General features: G+C 43.3%; 1 long non-coding RNA gene across 1 annotated transcript in view; it reads right to left on the bottom strand.

Annotated features, from left to right (window-relative positions):
• LOC112623647 overlaps nt 1-9,783 on the bottom strand; it is a 17,630-nt gene extending 7,847 nt beyond the window's left edge. Inside the window, exon 1 of the long non-coding RNA XR_003119183.1 lies at nt 9,187-9,783. This is a non-coding gene — a long non-coding RNA (uncharacterized LOC112623647). The remainder of the gene's footprint in view (nt 1-9,186) is intronic.
• Between the last annotated feature and the right edge of the window lie 1,814 nt (nt 9,784-11,597).

Genomic DNA, 11,597 nt, shown 5'->3' with positions numbered 1-11,597 from the left:
TTTTATTTTTTTTTTTGAGACGGAGTCTCGCTGTGTTGCCCAGGCTGGAGTGCAGTGGCGCGATCTCGGCTCACTGCAAGCTCCGTCTCCCAGGTTTACGCCATTCTCCTGCCTCAGCCTCCCGAGTAGCTGGGACTACAGGCGCCCGCCACCTCGCCCGGCTAGTTTTTTGTATTTTTAGTAGAGACGGGGTTTCACCATGTTAGCCAGGATGGTCTCGATCTCCTGACCTCGTGATCCACCCGCCTCGGCCTCCCAAAGTGCTGGGATTACAGGCTTGAGCCACCGCGCCCGGCGGAAAGATAAAAATCTTAAGAGCAGCTAGAAAGAATATACATTATGTACAGAGAAACAAATATTATATAAAAATGACACCAGATACCTCATTAGAAGCAACGGAAACCAAGAGATAGTGAGGCAGCATCTTTAAAATATTGAAAGAAAAAGACTACCCAGCTAAAATTCTATATCCAGTAAAAATAGCTTTCCAAAGCAAAAGGCTACATACTTTTTCAGATGGTAAATTTAAACTGTCTGTTTCTTTAAAAACTAAAAACAAAAACAAAAAAACAAACAGAACAGAGAAAGTATTTATAGCACATATATCCAAAAAACCCCTGGTATTCAAAATATATAAATATTAGTATAAATCAATAAGCAAAATGGTTAGAAGACCTAAATATGTATGTTACAAAAGAAGAAATCAAAGGGCTAATAAATACATAAAAGGTACAAAAATCTTTTGGTAGCCAGAGAATTACAAATTACAACCATACCATTAAATACCTATCTTATTGGCTAAACAATGAAAAGCTCACATCTCACCTTTTCTTTTATGATTTATAAGGACAGAGTGAGGGCAATATTATTTATTTATTTATTTATTTATTTATTTATTTATTTATTTATTTATTTTTGAGATGGAGTCTCGCTCTCTCGCCCAGGCTGGAGTGCAGTGACCAAATCTCAGCTCACTGCAAGCTCCACCTCCTGGGTTCACGCCATTCTCCTGCCTCAGCCTCCCGAGTAGCTGGGACTACAGGCGCCTGCCACCATGCCCGGCTAGTTTTTTGTATTTTTTAGTAGAGACGGGGTTTCACCGTGTTAGTCAGGATGGTCTCGATTTCCTGACCTCGTGATCCGCCGGTCTTGGTCTCCCAAAGTGCTGGGATTACAGGCTTGAGCCACCGGGCCCGGCCAATATTATTTTAAATACATTTCTATTCAGTAAAAATAGATTCTTATTTCTCTCCCTGATACAGTGATAACAATGTATCGAAATGATTGAGGCAGTTTGTATAAAAACAGCTACAAATTGGTTTTCTTATTGAGTTTTCAGAAGTCTTAAATTAGAACCAATGAGTCATAATATTATATAGATTAAATTATGTTAAGTTTTATTAATAATGTTAGCAATCATGGAACTAGAATATCCAAAGGAATATTCTTAATCTGGTAATTAAATTTGAAAGAATTGTTATAGAAATACTTTTGTATTTTTTTAGCTAATTAATTTATGAGACTAGAAAAGATTGTGGTTTCATTGTGTGAGTTTATTTTACCAAAAATAACTGTTACTGTTTGAATGAAAAAAATTTCTCATTTAGAGTAAGAACTATATATTACTTATTTCTTTGTCCCTTGTGCTTCTGAGAGTGCCTGGGAAATAGAAGGTTGCTCACAAATTTTTTTGGACAGACTTTTGATGTTCTAAGATTTTTTTTGTAAACTTTAGGAAAGGTTAAACTAAACTCCTATTAGAGAATTTGTTTCTCTCCTCTTTCCCTTACATTATCCGGTATGTTTATCAACATTGATCAACATATATAATTAAATGCTTGTCTTCAAAATTCAAATAAGTGAAGCTATAAAGTCTAGCATGTGTTCATTTAAGCTGAGATTAACTTTAGAAACCCCAAGTAAGAACAATTCTACTCAGCAAGATGGAAAACTAATGATCAATGTCATAAGGTATGAAGTTGTATTAGACCATTCTTGCATTGGTATAAAGAAATACCTGAGACTGGGTAATTTATGAGAAAAGAGTTTTAATTGGCTTATGGTTCTGCAGGCTGTACAGGAAGCATAGCACAAGCACCTGCTTCTGGGGAGGTCTCAGGAAGCTTCCAATCTTGGTGGAAGGTGAAGCGGAGCAGGCGTCTTACATGGCAGCAGCACAGGCTAGAGAGAAGGTGAGCGTGTAGGTGCCATACAGTTGTTTTTTTTTTTTTGAGATGGAGTCTCGCTCTGTCGCCCAGGCTGGAGTGCAGTGGCGCGATCTGGGCTCACTGCAAGCTCTGCCTCCCGGGTTCACGCCATTCTCCTGCCTCAGCCTCCTGAGTAGCTGGGACTGCAGGCGCCCACCACCACGCCCGGCTAATTTTTTGTATTTTTAGTAGAGGTGGGGTTTTACTATGTTAGCCAGGATGGTCTCGATCTCTGGACCTCGTGATTTGCCCGCCTCGGTCTCCCAAAGTGCTGGGATTACAGGAGTGAGCCATCGCGCCGGGCCAGTGCCATCCACTTCTAAATGACCATATCTCAGGAGAACTCACTCACTATCAAGAGGACAGCACTAAGGGGATGATGCTAAACTCTTCATGAGAAATCTGCCCGCATGACCCAATCATCTTTCACCAGGCTCCCCGCTCTAACATTGGGGATTACATTTCAACATGAGATTTGGAGGGGACACATATTCAAACAATATCAAAGTTGATTGCTTTTCAGTGGAACCACCCATGAAATGCCAACTAGAAAGATGGAAAGAAAGGTGATCAAATTACTTTCTACAACTTTTAAAAAAATGTGAATAAGGGCTTTTGAAACAAGGTTCAAATCAAATACAGTAAGCATTTATGGAACATCTACCATGTGACAGAAGCTGTGTAAGTTATAGCTCTGGTTTGATTCTTACAATCGCAACGATGCATCTGTCCTAAATTAGTGATATGGTGTGGCTGTGTCCCTACCCAAATCTCATCTTGAATTGTATGCCCGTAATCTCCACGTGTTGTGGGAAGGACCTAGTGGGAGATAACTTGAATCATAGGGGTGGTTTCCCATGCTGTTCTTGTGGTAGTGAATACGCCTCATGAGATGTGATGGTTTTATCAAGGGTTTCCACTTTTGTATCTTCGTTTGCTCTTGCTGCTGCCATTTAAGAAGTGTCTTTCACCTCCTGCCTTGATTCTGAGGCCTTCCCAGCCATGTGGAACTGTAAGTTCAATTAAACCTCTTTTTCTTCCCAGTTTCAGGTATGTCTTTATCGGCAGTGTGAAATACAGTAAATTGGTACCAGTAGAGTGGGGCGCTGCTTAAAAGCTACCTGAAAATGTGAAAGTGACTTTGGAACTGAGTAACAGGCAGAGGTTGGAACAGTTTGGAGGGCTCAGAAGAAGACAGGAAAATGTGGGAAAGTTTGGAACCTCCTAGATACTTGTTGAATGGCTTTGACCAACAGCCTGATAGCAATATGGACAATAAGGTCCAGGCTGAGATGGTCTCAGATGGAGATCAGGAACTTGTTGGGAACTGGAGCAAAGGTGACTCCTGTTATGTTTTAGCAAAGAGACTGGCAGCATTTTGCCACTGCCCTAGAGATTTGTGAAACTTTGAACTTGAGAGAGACGGTTTAGGGTATCTGGCAGAAGAAATTTCTAAACAGCAAAGTATTCAAGAGGTGACTTGGGTGCTATTGAAGGCACTCAGTTTTATAAGGGAAGCAGAACATAAAAGTTTGAAAATTTGCAGCCTGACAGTGTGATAGAAAAGAAAAACCCATTTTCTGAGGAGAAATTCAAGCCGGCTGCAGAAATTTGCATAAGTAATGAGGAATAAGAGGGGATGTTAATCCCTAAGACAATAGGAAAAATGTCTGATGAGGGCGACCCCTTTCTTTAAGAAATGGTGGGATCTGGATGGGAAATGTACATCTTTGGAGTTGTTTCAAATTGAACTAATTTCGAGAGAATATGCATTTATCAATGAACATTTTTTAAAGTTTTTTTTTTTTTAATTTTTTTATTTAGAGACAGAGTCTCACTCTGTTGCCCAGGCTGGAGTGCAGTGGCATGATCATAGCTGACTGTAACCCCAAACTACTTGACTCAAGTGATCCTCTCTCCTCAGCCTTCCAAGTAGTCAGGGCTACAGGTGCACTAACATGCTCAGCTAATTTTTTTCTTTTTTTTTTTTTTTATAGAGATGGGGTCTCAGTATGTTGCCCAGGTGGGTCTTGAACTCCTGGCCTTAAGTGATGTTCCCGCGTTGGTCTTCCAAAGTGTTGGGATTATCGGCATGAGCCAAGCAAGGATCATGGTCCAATGAGTACTTTTTATAGTGACAAATAATAATATTACTTCCTTAGAACATTTATAGTAAATTAGTTGATATATTAATCAGGTGATAATTGCATTTTGGTGCAGTCAGAAACTCAATAAACACATGGAAAACTGATAATCACTAATTATAACAATAATACTAGATCCTAGATGTTGAGATTCATCGTGAATATTATGGAGCCTATTTGGTAACAAGCAAGAAAAAAATTGAAAGTGTAAGTTCAGTTGTAGCAGAAGATAAACTGCTCATTAAAATAAATATAAATACATGGCAGATTTGATAAAGCAGTAAAGATTATTTTTGGCCACTAGAGGGAGCTCATACTTTAAAAACTCTTTGGAGCACCCATCGGGTTTCAAGGACCACTGCAGGTTTTAAAAATCAGTAATGATTTGCCCTGAATTATTTTTGGAGGCTTCTTACACTGTAACATACCAGAGGGACGGGTAAGTAACAAAAATTATAAGTCAATGTGAATATTTCAGAACTGGCCCTAAATGTTCAAAAAAAAAAAAAAATTCTCTGATCATACATATTTAAAGTTAGGGATTTAATTTACTCTTCTCCCCCTAACCATAAAGTATTTCTTTGAAAAGGTATTTTATTTGAAAAGCCACATTTCTCCAGAAAGTAAAATCTGTGGAATTATTTGTTTTCACTTATTCAGGGAATAGGAGAATTTGGGTTATAATTTTGTCATTATGTGTATTTCATAGTCTTATCTACCTCTAGAATATCTCTTAAGCCTAGTCTCTTTAACCTCAGTCCCATGGCCAGCCTTATTCGCGGGCTCATTGCTTCTCCCTGGCCTGTCATGATAGTTTCTTCACTGGTCTCCCCAGGCTCACTGACCACCCCATCTAGTGTCTTCCAAATGCAATTGCCTTTTACGTCCATCACTTTCAGAACAATGTTTTTATGAAACATATTTTTGATCACATTACTTTTCTGCTCAAAACTTCTTACTAGCTCCCTACTTCTACAAAACAAGTCCACAAACTTCTACTTGGTGTTCAAAGTCCAATTCAATGCCACCTCCTTTTCAGGCCCACTGACTCCAGGCTGGAATAATTCTGTCCCTCTCTTTTCTGAGTTCTCTTAGTAGCTATTTTCTGTACAGACCTCACGGCATACCTCCTTACTGCTTTATTTTGTAGTCGCTTATGAGCATTTCTTATATCACCTCTATGGCCAACTTCCTTAAAGAGTGCCTCCTTGCTCAGAAACCAGAGAGGAAGCTTTGCCTCAGCAAGGAAGTGATGTTGAAGGCCAATTTAAGAGATTCAGATTTGGGAGAAATTCTGATGTGGAATTGCTAGAACTGGATGTTCTGGCTGTGTAACAAGCCACCGCAAAAATTTAGGAGCTTCAAATGACAGCTTATTATTATCTCTGAAGCTTCTGAGGGTTAACTAGACTCAGGTGGTTCTCGCTTTGAGTTTCCAAACGTGATTGCAATCACATGGTGGTTGGACTGGGGTCCTCTGAATGCTCAACCAAGCTCAACATCCGACATGGCTTCTTCGCTTACCTGTCTGGATCCCTGGGCTGGGATGGCCAAAATCTCTGGGGTTTGGCCAAATACCTTGCTTTCTCCACATGTCCCCTCCATGTGGCTAGCTTGGGCTTCCTCAATGCATGGTGGTCTCAGCTTACATGTCATATATGGTGGCTGACTTTCTCTAGAATAAGGAGGGAATAGGGCCTTTCAAAAGGCCCGGGTAGAAGTGGCAAGGTTTCCTATGCCCTAACTTTGGAAATCCCACAGCATCACTTCCTCCAAGTGCAGCCCAGACCCAGTGTGGGAGGGGACGGCACAAGAGCATGGATGCTAGAAAGGGTGGTTCCTCATGGGGCCTTCTCTGAAGCATGGCTACCTCGCATGCTCACAATTTCAATGGGAAAAACATCCAGCTCTGAGGAACGGAAGGGATAAGCGGAAGACACACCAATCAGAAGAACGGGAAAAGATCCGGGTGACAGAAACTTAGTTTTAAGAGAAAAAAAGGTGGTCAGTCACTACTGTTTAACATGTCTGCAGACCTTTTTACACTCTTCTCACTGAGAGGTGGGGCTATGTTTCCTCCCCTTGAAACTGGGCAGGCTTTTCTGAACGTTTTATCCAGTAGAGTATAACAGAATTCATGCTATGCAGCTTCCAAGATAAGGTCAAAAGAGGGGATGCAGTTTCTACCACGTTTCTGAAATATTTGTTCCTGAAACCTTCAGCTACTATGTGAGCCGTCTGATTTTTCTGAGGCTGCCATGTTGTGAGAAGCCCAAATTAGTCCATGTAAAGACCACATGGAGAGGTTTTGAGACTACATGAAGAGAGAGATGCACAGCCAACCCTTTCCCAAAACCCCGACCCACAGAGGCCGTGAGAGATAGCTTGACTGTAGCTGTTTTAAGCTGCTATGTTTTGGGGCGGTTTTGTTGCTGTATTTTGTTTTTAAAAGACAGGGTCTCCTCTCCCTCTGTTGCCCAGGTTTGAGTACAGTGCTGCAATCATAGCTCACTGCAGCCTCAAACTCCTGGACTCAATTAATCCTCAGGCCTCAGCCTCCCAGGTTGCTAGGACTACAGGCATGCGCCACCACAGTTGGCTAATATTTTTAGTTTTTTATTTTTTGTAGAGAGGGTTCTCACTATCTTGCCCAAGTTGGTCTCAAACTCCTGGGCTCCAGTGAGCCTCTCACCTCGGCCTCCCAAAGTGTAAGCTACTATGTTTTGGAATGACTTTTTCATGCTGCAAAGTATAACTGGAACAGGTGAAGATTGAAAACACCTTATATATAGTGACTACGTGATTGTCTTCCTGTCCTCCTTTCTGTCTTTGTTTTTAACAAGACCGAAGCTTCTCCTGATGCAGCAGGGGAATCTCCTGATTCCCCACCTGCCTCCTTCTAGGCAGGGGCTGGGGCCCTCCACGTGAGGCCTGCTGTCCCCGGGCCCTCCACGTGAGGCTTGCTGTCCCCGGGCCCTCCACGTGAGGCCTGCTGTCCCCCGGTCCTCCACGTGAGGCCTGCTGTCCGCGGGACCTCCACGTGAGGCCTGCTGTCCCCGGGCCCTCCTTGTGAGGCCTGCTGTCCGTAGGTCCTCCACGTGAGGCCTGCTGTCCGTGGGTCCTCTACGTGAGGCCTGCTGTCCCCGGGCCCTCCACATGAGGCCTGCTGTCCGTAGGTCCTCCACATGAGGCCTGCTGTCCCCCGGTCCTCCACGTGAGGCCTGCTGTCCCCGGGCCCTCCACGTGAGGCCTGCTGTCCGTGGGTCCTCCACGTGAGGCCTGCTGTCCCCGGGCCCTCCAGGTGAAGCCTTTTGTCCCTGGTCCTGTGGCTGCACCTCCTGGTGGATGCAACCACGGCCACACGTCCATCTCCTCTGTACCATATCTGAGTCACAGTTTCCAGAGCAGAAAACTCTTGCTAACATTTAGGATTTAGACAGCATCTCTTTGCTTCTCTTTTCCCAATTTTAGACTTCCCTTGTAAGGAAAGAAAACCATTATAATTCTGAGAAGCATGGGCCAGACAAAGCCTTCCGAAGCTTCATGGCCATTTTCCTCAGCTCATAGTGCCCTGCTAGGCCAGGGGTAAGGTCACTCTCCCCGCAATCCATCCATCCTGTTCCAAGTCAGGAGCCCTCACAGAGTTTCTCAGCTTCCCACTAGTAGGTCTTTGTTCATCCCATTCTCCCACCTTGAAGCAAATTGGAGCCACCTTCTTTTTTCCCCTCCTCTTGGGAGTTGCTTTATTTTGGGTTTCTTTGTACAAGTTGTTGCCATAGCCCTTGGTGGGAAGGATCAAGATGGATCCTCTCATCCTTCCCCTTACTGAGCAGAAGTGTCTGACCCTCTGGCCTTCTATGAACCACTGGGACCCACACAAAACATGTCAGATCCAAAGAGCACTGGCCTCTGAACATGGAAGTAGGTGGGCAACTGAAGGAAAGGCGAATAGCGAGAGCAGGGGAGGGGAGGACAAAGGGAAGAAGGGAAGGGCTGAGAGATAAGACACTGACACGTGCAATGAGCTTAGCTGGGTATGGTGGTGTGAGACCGTAGTCACAACTCCTTGGGAGGCTGAGAGAAGAGGGTCGCTTGAGTCCAGGAGTTCATGTCTATCCTGGGCAACATAAAGAGACCCTGTCTCTTAGAGAGAGAGGGAGAGAGACTAGAAGTCCTGGACATGGCCAGGCTGTGGGCAGCCCACGGATGGGGTGAGATGTCAGTGTGATCATCCCTGGAAGTGTGAAGGAAGGGTACGGCGGGTTATTGAATGCGCTGTGTCATTCAATTACTGTCATCATTTGGATTTTATACGGGATGGGGGTTGGGAATTCCTGGTCTACTTGTGCTGGAGAGATGTTTAGGTTTTCTCGGATGGTAACAGAGGGCACCAGCAGTTGTTTGGTGGCATTGGAGGAACAGCTTTTTGTATCCCAAATGACCCTTTCCAGATAAAATTGAAGCTGGATTGAGACTTCGGGAGGATAAGTATAAAGTTGTAAGTGGGTGGGACAGAGAACAGTGACACAAATGTCAAACCTTCTGCCTTGTCACTCCTATCTTAGGCCGAATGTGAGGTGCCCAGTTCTTTCCTTTCCGGGAACCCTTGAAGCTTTTTTCCTTTCTTTAAAGCTCACTTAGTGGTTAAAGACTTGAGATGGGCTGTAAAGCTGTGAAAAGCCTGGGAGGAAATGGTGTTGGCATGAAGGGGTAAAGCCAGCTTGGAGGAGTGCCAGTGGCAGGGACCCACACTGATTCCTCTTGTTCTTATGCCCTTCTAAATATGTCTCTGAAGCACAGGAGAACATTCTTAGGGAAAAAAAATGTTCATTGACCTCATTCCAAGAAAATCAGTAACAACATCCAATTGTCTTTGAGAGGAAAGAAGAGGACATTGGGAGCCATGGCATCTAGAGGAAAAGCGAGAACCACCGGTCTTCCTTTCAGACTTCGCAGTGGGATCTTGGCGCCTCAGATAAACAAAGGCACTGGCAGAAAGGAAAGTGCAAATCAGAGGAGAGGTCTGGCAGGCCACAGCCAGAGCAGGGGCAGGGGGTGAGAAAACCCTGGGTCCGAGGATCCTGGTTCTCTTCCTTAACAACCTTTGGGTTCCTCTTTCTGAAACAAGACTTGAGAGCATGTCCTCTGGCCTGGGGGACTTGGGTGAATCTGAGGCACCTCAGGTAGCAATGATGGCCGGTTTTGCACTTGAGCTGGAGGGAAAGCCAGTGGTGCTGAAAGCAGTGGAGATCCAGGGTACAGAGACCTTCTAGCCAAACCCATTCCCAGGCTCTCTGCCTCTCTGGGAAGGGAGAGAGAGAATGCCTTGACTTATTTCCTGAAATCAGTTCGTGGAGCCACAACCCCAGTGAGTGTTCACTCAGAAAACAAATACGCAATAGAGGACAGGCACCAGCTAGGAAACTCCACTTGGAAAGGGATCAGCTGTTGTGCTCACAGGCACACTGCTTTGGTCCAGGAAGTCAGTAAAGCGCAAACAGGATCCCAGCGAGGTCATTTGTTTTGGAGAAGACAGAGAGAGGAGAAGGGAGGGGCAGCCGTGTGAACGTGCAGTTATGTCAGCAGTTATCCTAGATCCCTGGGACGTCCTGCCTGAGCACACCGGGGAGAACCTCTCCCTGCTCACTAGTCCTCGGGCAGTACAGCTCCCACTGAATGTCTGTCGGCGTAATTAAAAAACGAACCCCCCTCCAATTGCAAGATCAACGCCCAGGGTTACCTTCCTGGGGAGCTGCCCAGGGGGAGCGTGGTTTCCTAAGAAAACTTTTGTGATTGTGATCTGCGTAGAATGTTTTTGCTCCTTTTTTTTTTTTTTTTTTGAGACAAGGTCTGGCTTTGTTTCTATCAGGACATGTTTGAATGTTCTTCCAGAAACTCTACTGGGAAGAGAGCTCAGTTGGTCTTCTAGGGGAGATAACTGTTGACACATCAGGGGCCAGAAGCTCATCTCTTCATTCTCTGGGCTTACGGAAGAGGTGGCATCATTTCACCCTTAGAGCATAGGATAAATGTTATGATTATTCAAGCAAAAAGACATTCTACTTGCTACTTTTGATTTAGCATTACAGTTTCTAAGTACATCTTCCATTTCTTCCAGTACATCTATCCCAAAGATGTACTGGAAGAAATGGAAAGATGTATTCACAAGGCTGCCTATCGGAGCATGATTTGTGTATTAGAAACAACTCGAATGTCCATCGATAGGGGACGCTCAACTATGGTACATTCACACAACGCAGTAGTACACAGCTATTAAAAAAAAGAAGAATATCTCTATGTGCAGGTATGAAAGGATTTCCAAAATATATAGTTGATCAATTAAATATTAAGATATGATCATTAAAACTCAAAACAAAATGAAAAAAATCAAACCTAACTAGATAGAGTTGGTGGCATATTCTCTTGGAAGAAAGTATTTCAAGTGACATTAAAACATGGGAATTGACTGCAGACATCAAGTGGGATATACCCTTAGAACAAAAGGAACTGCAGAAACACACACACACACAAACTTCAAATGTTTCCAGTAATTACATTGTCATGGAAAGTTTTCCTATTGTTATTCGGAGACTATTGTATATGTTTCCTGGTATAAAACAAGTGAGTAATATGTAAGTGTTGTTGGGAACCAGCAATTTAGGTTGAAAAGAGATGTAAATTTAAGTGGGATCAAGTAAAAGCCCTGTAGTCCTGAATCAGAATTTGAATTGGAAACATTCAATTATAAATATGATGTTTTATCTACATTATCTATCTATCTATCTATCTATCTATCTATCTATCTATCTATCTATCTATCTATCTATCTACAGATCCATTCATTGATCTACCCCTAATCTCCTAGCTTTGTGCCCTGAAAAGGCCTAGAAACAAAGAGCAACCTGTTAGCAATGAGCATCCCTAACACACAGACAATGCTCCCCTAAGAGTCAGGGCTCCTTAGAGAAGTACCTAGCTCTAGGTCTCAGTGAAAGATGTGCAAGATGCACATTTAACACCTGGTCCTACCTGAAAACAAGTATACTGTTGAAGACTACCATGGTTGTGTCACAAGGAGTCAAGGGTCAATTTTCAGGGATTCCCATTTGAATATCGGAAATAGTAACTGCAATAAGTTAAAGCACATCAATTATATTTAAATTTATGAGTTTATAAAAAAAGAAATTCCCTGGGACGTGATATCTGTGTGTCAGTGACAAATTGCAATGATAAGTCAAGAACAATA

This window comes from Theropithecus gelada, chromosome 4 (genome assembly GCF_003255815.1).
Source record: "Theropithecus gelada isolate Dixy chromosome 4, Tgel_1.0, whole genome shotgun sequence".
NCBI lineage: Eukaryota > Metazoa > Chordata > Mammalia > Primates > Cercopithecidae > Theropithecus > Theropithecus gelada.
Note: the sequence above shows the minus strand (reverse complement) of the source record. Positions and strands in the feature narration are given on the sequence as shown.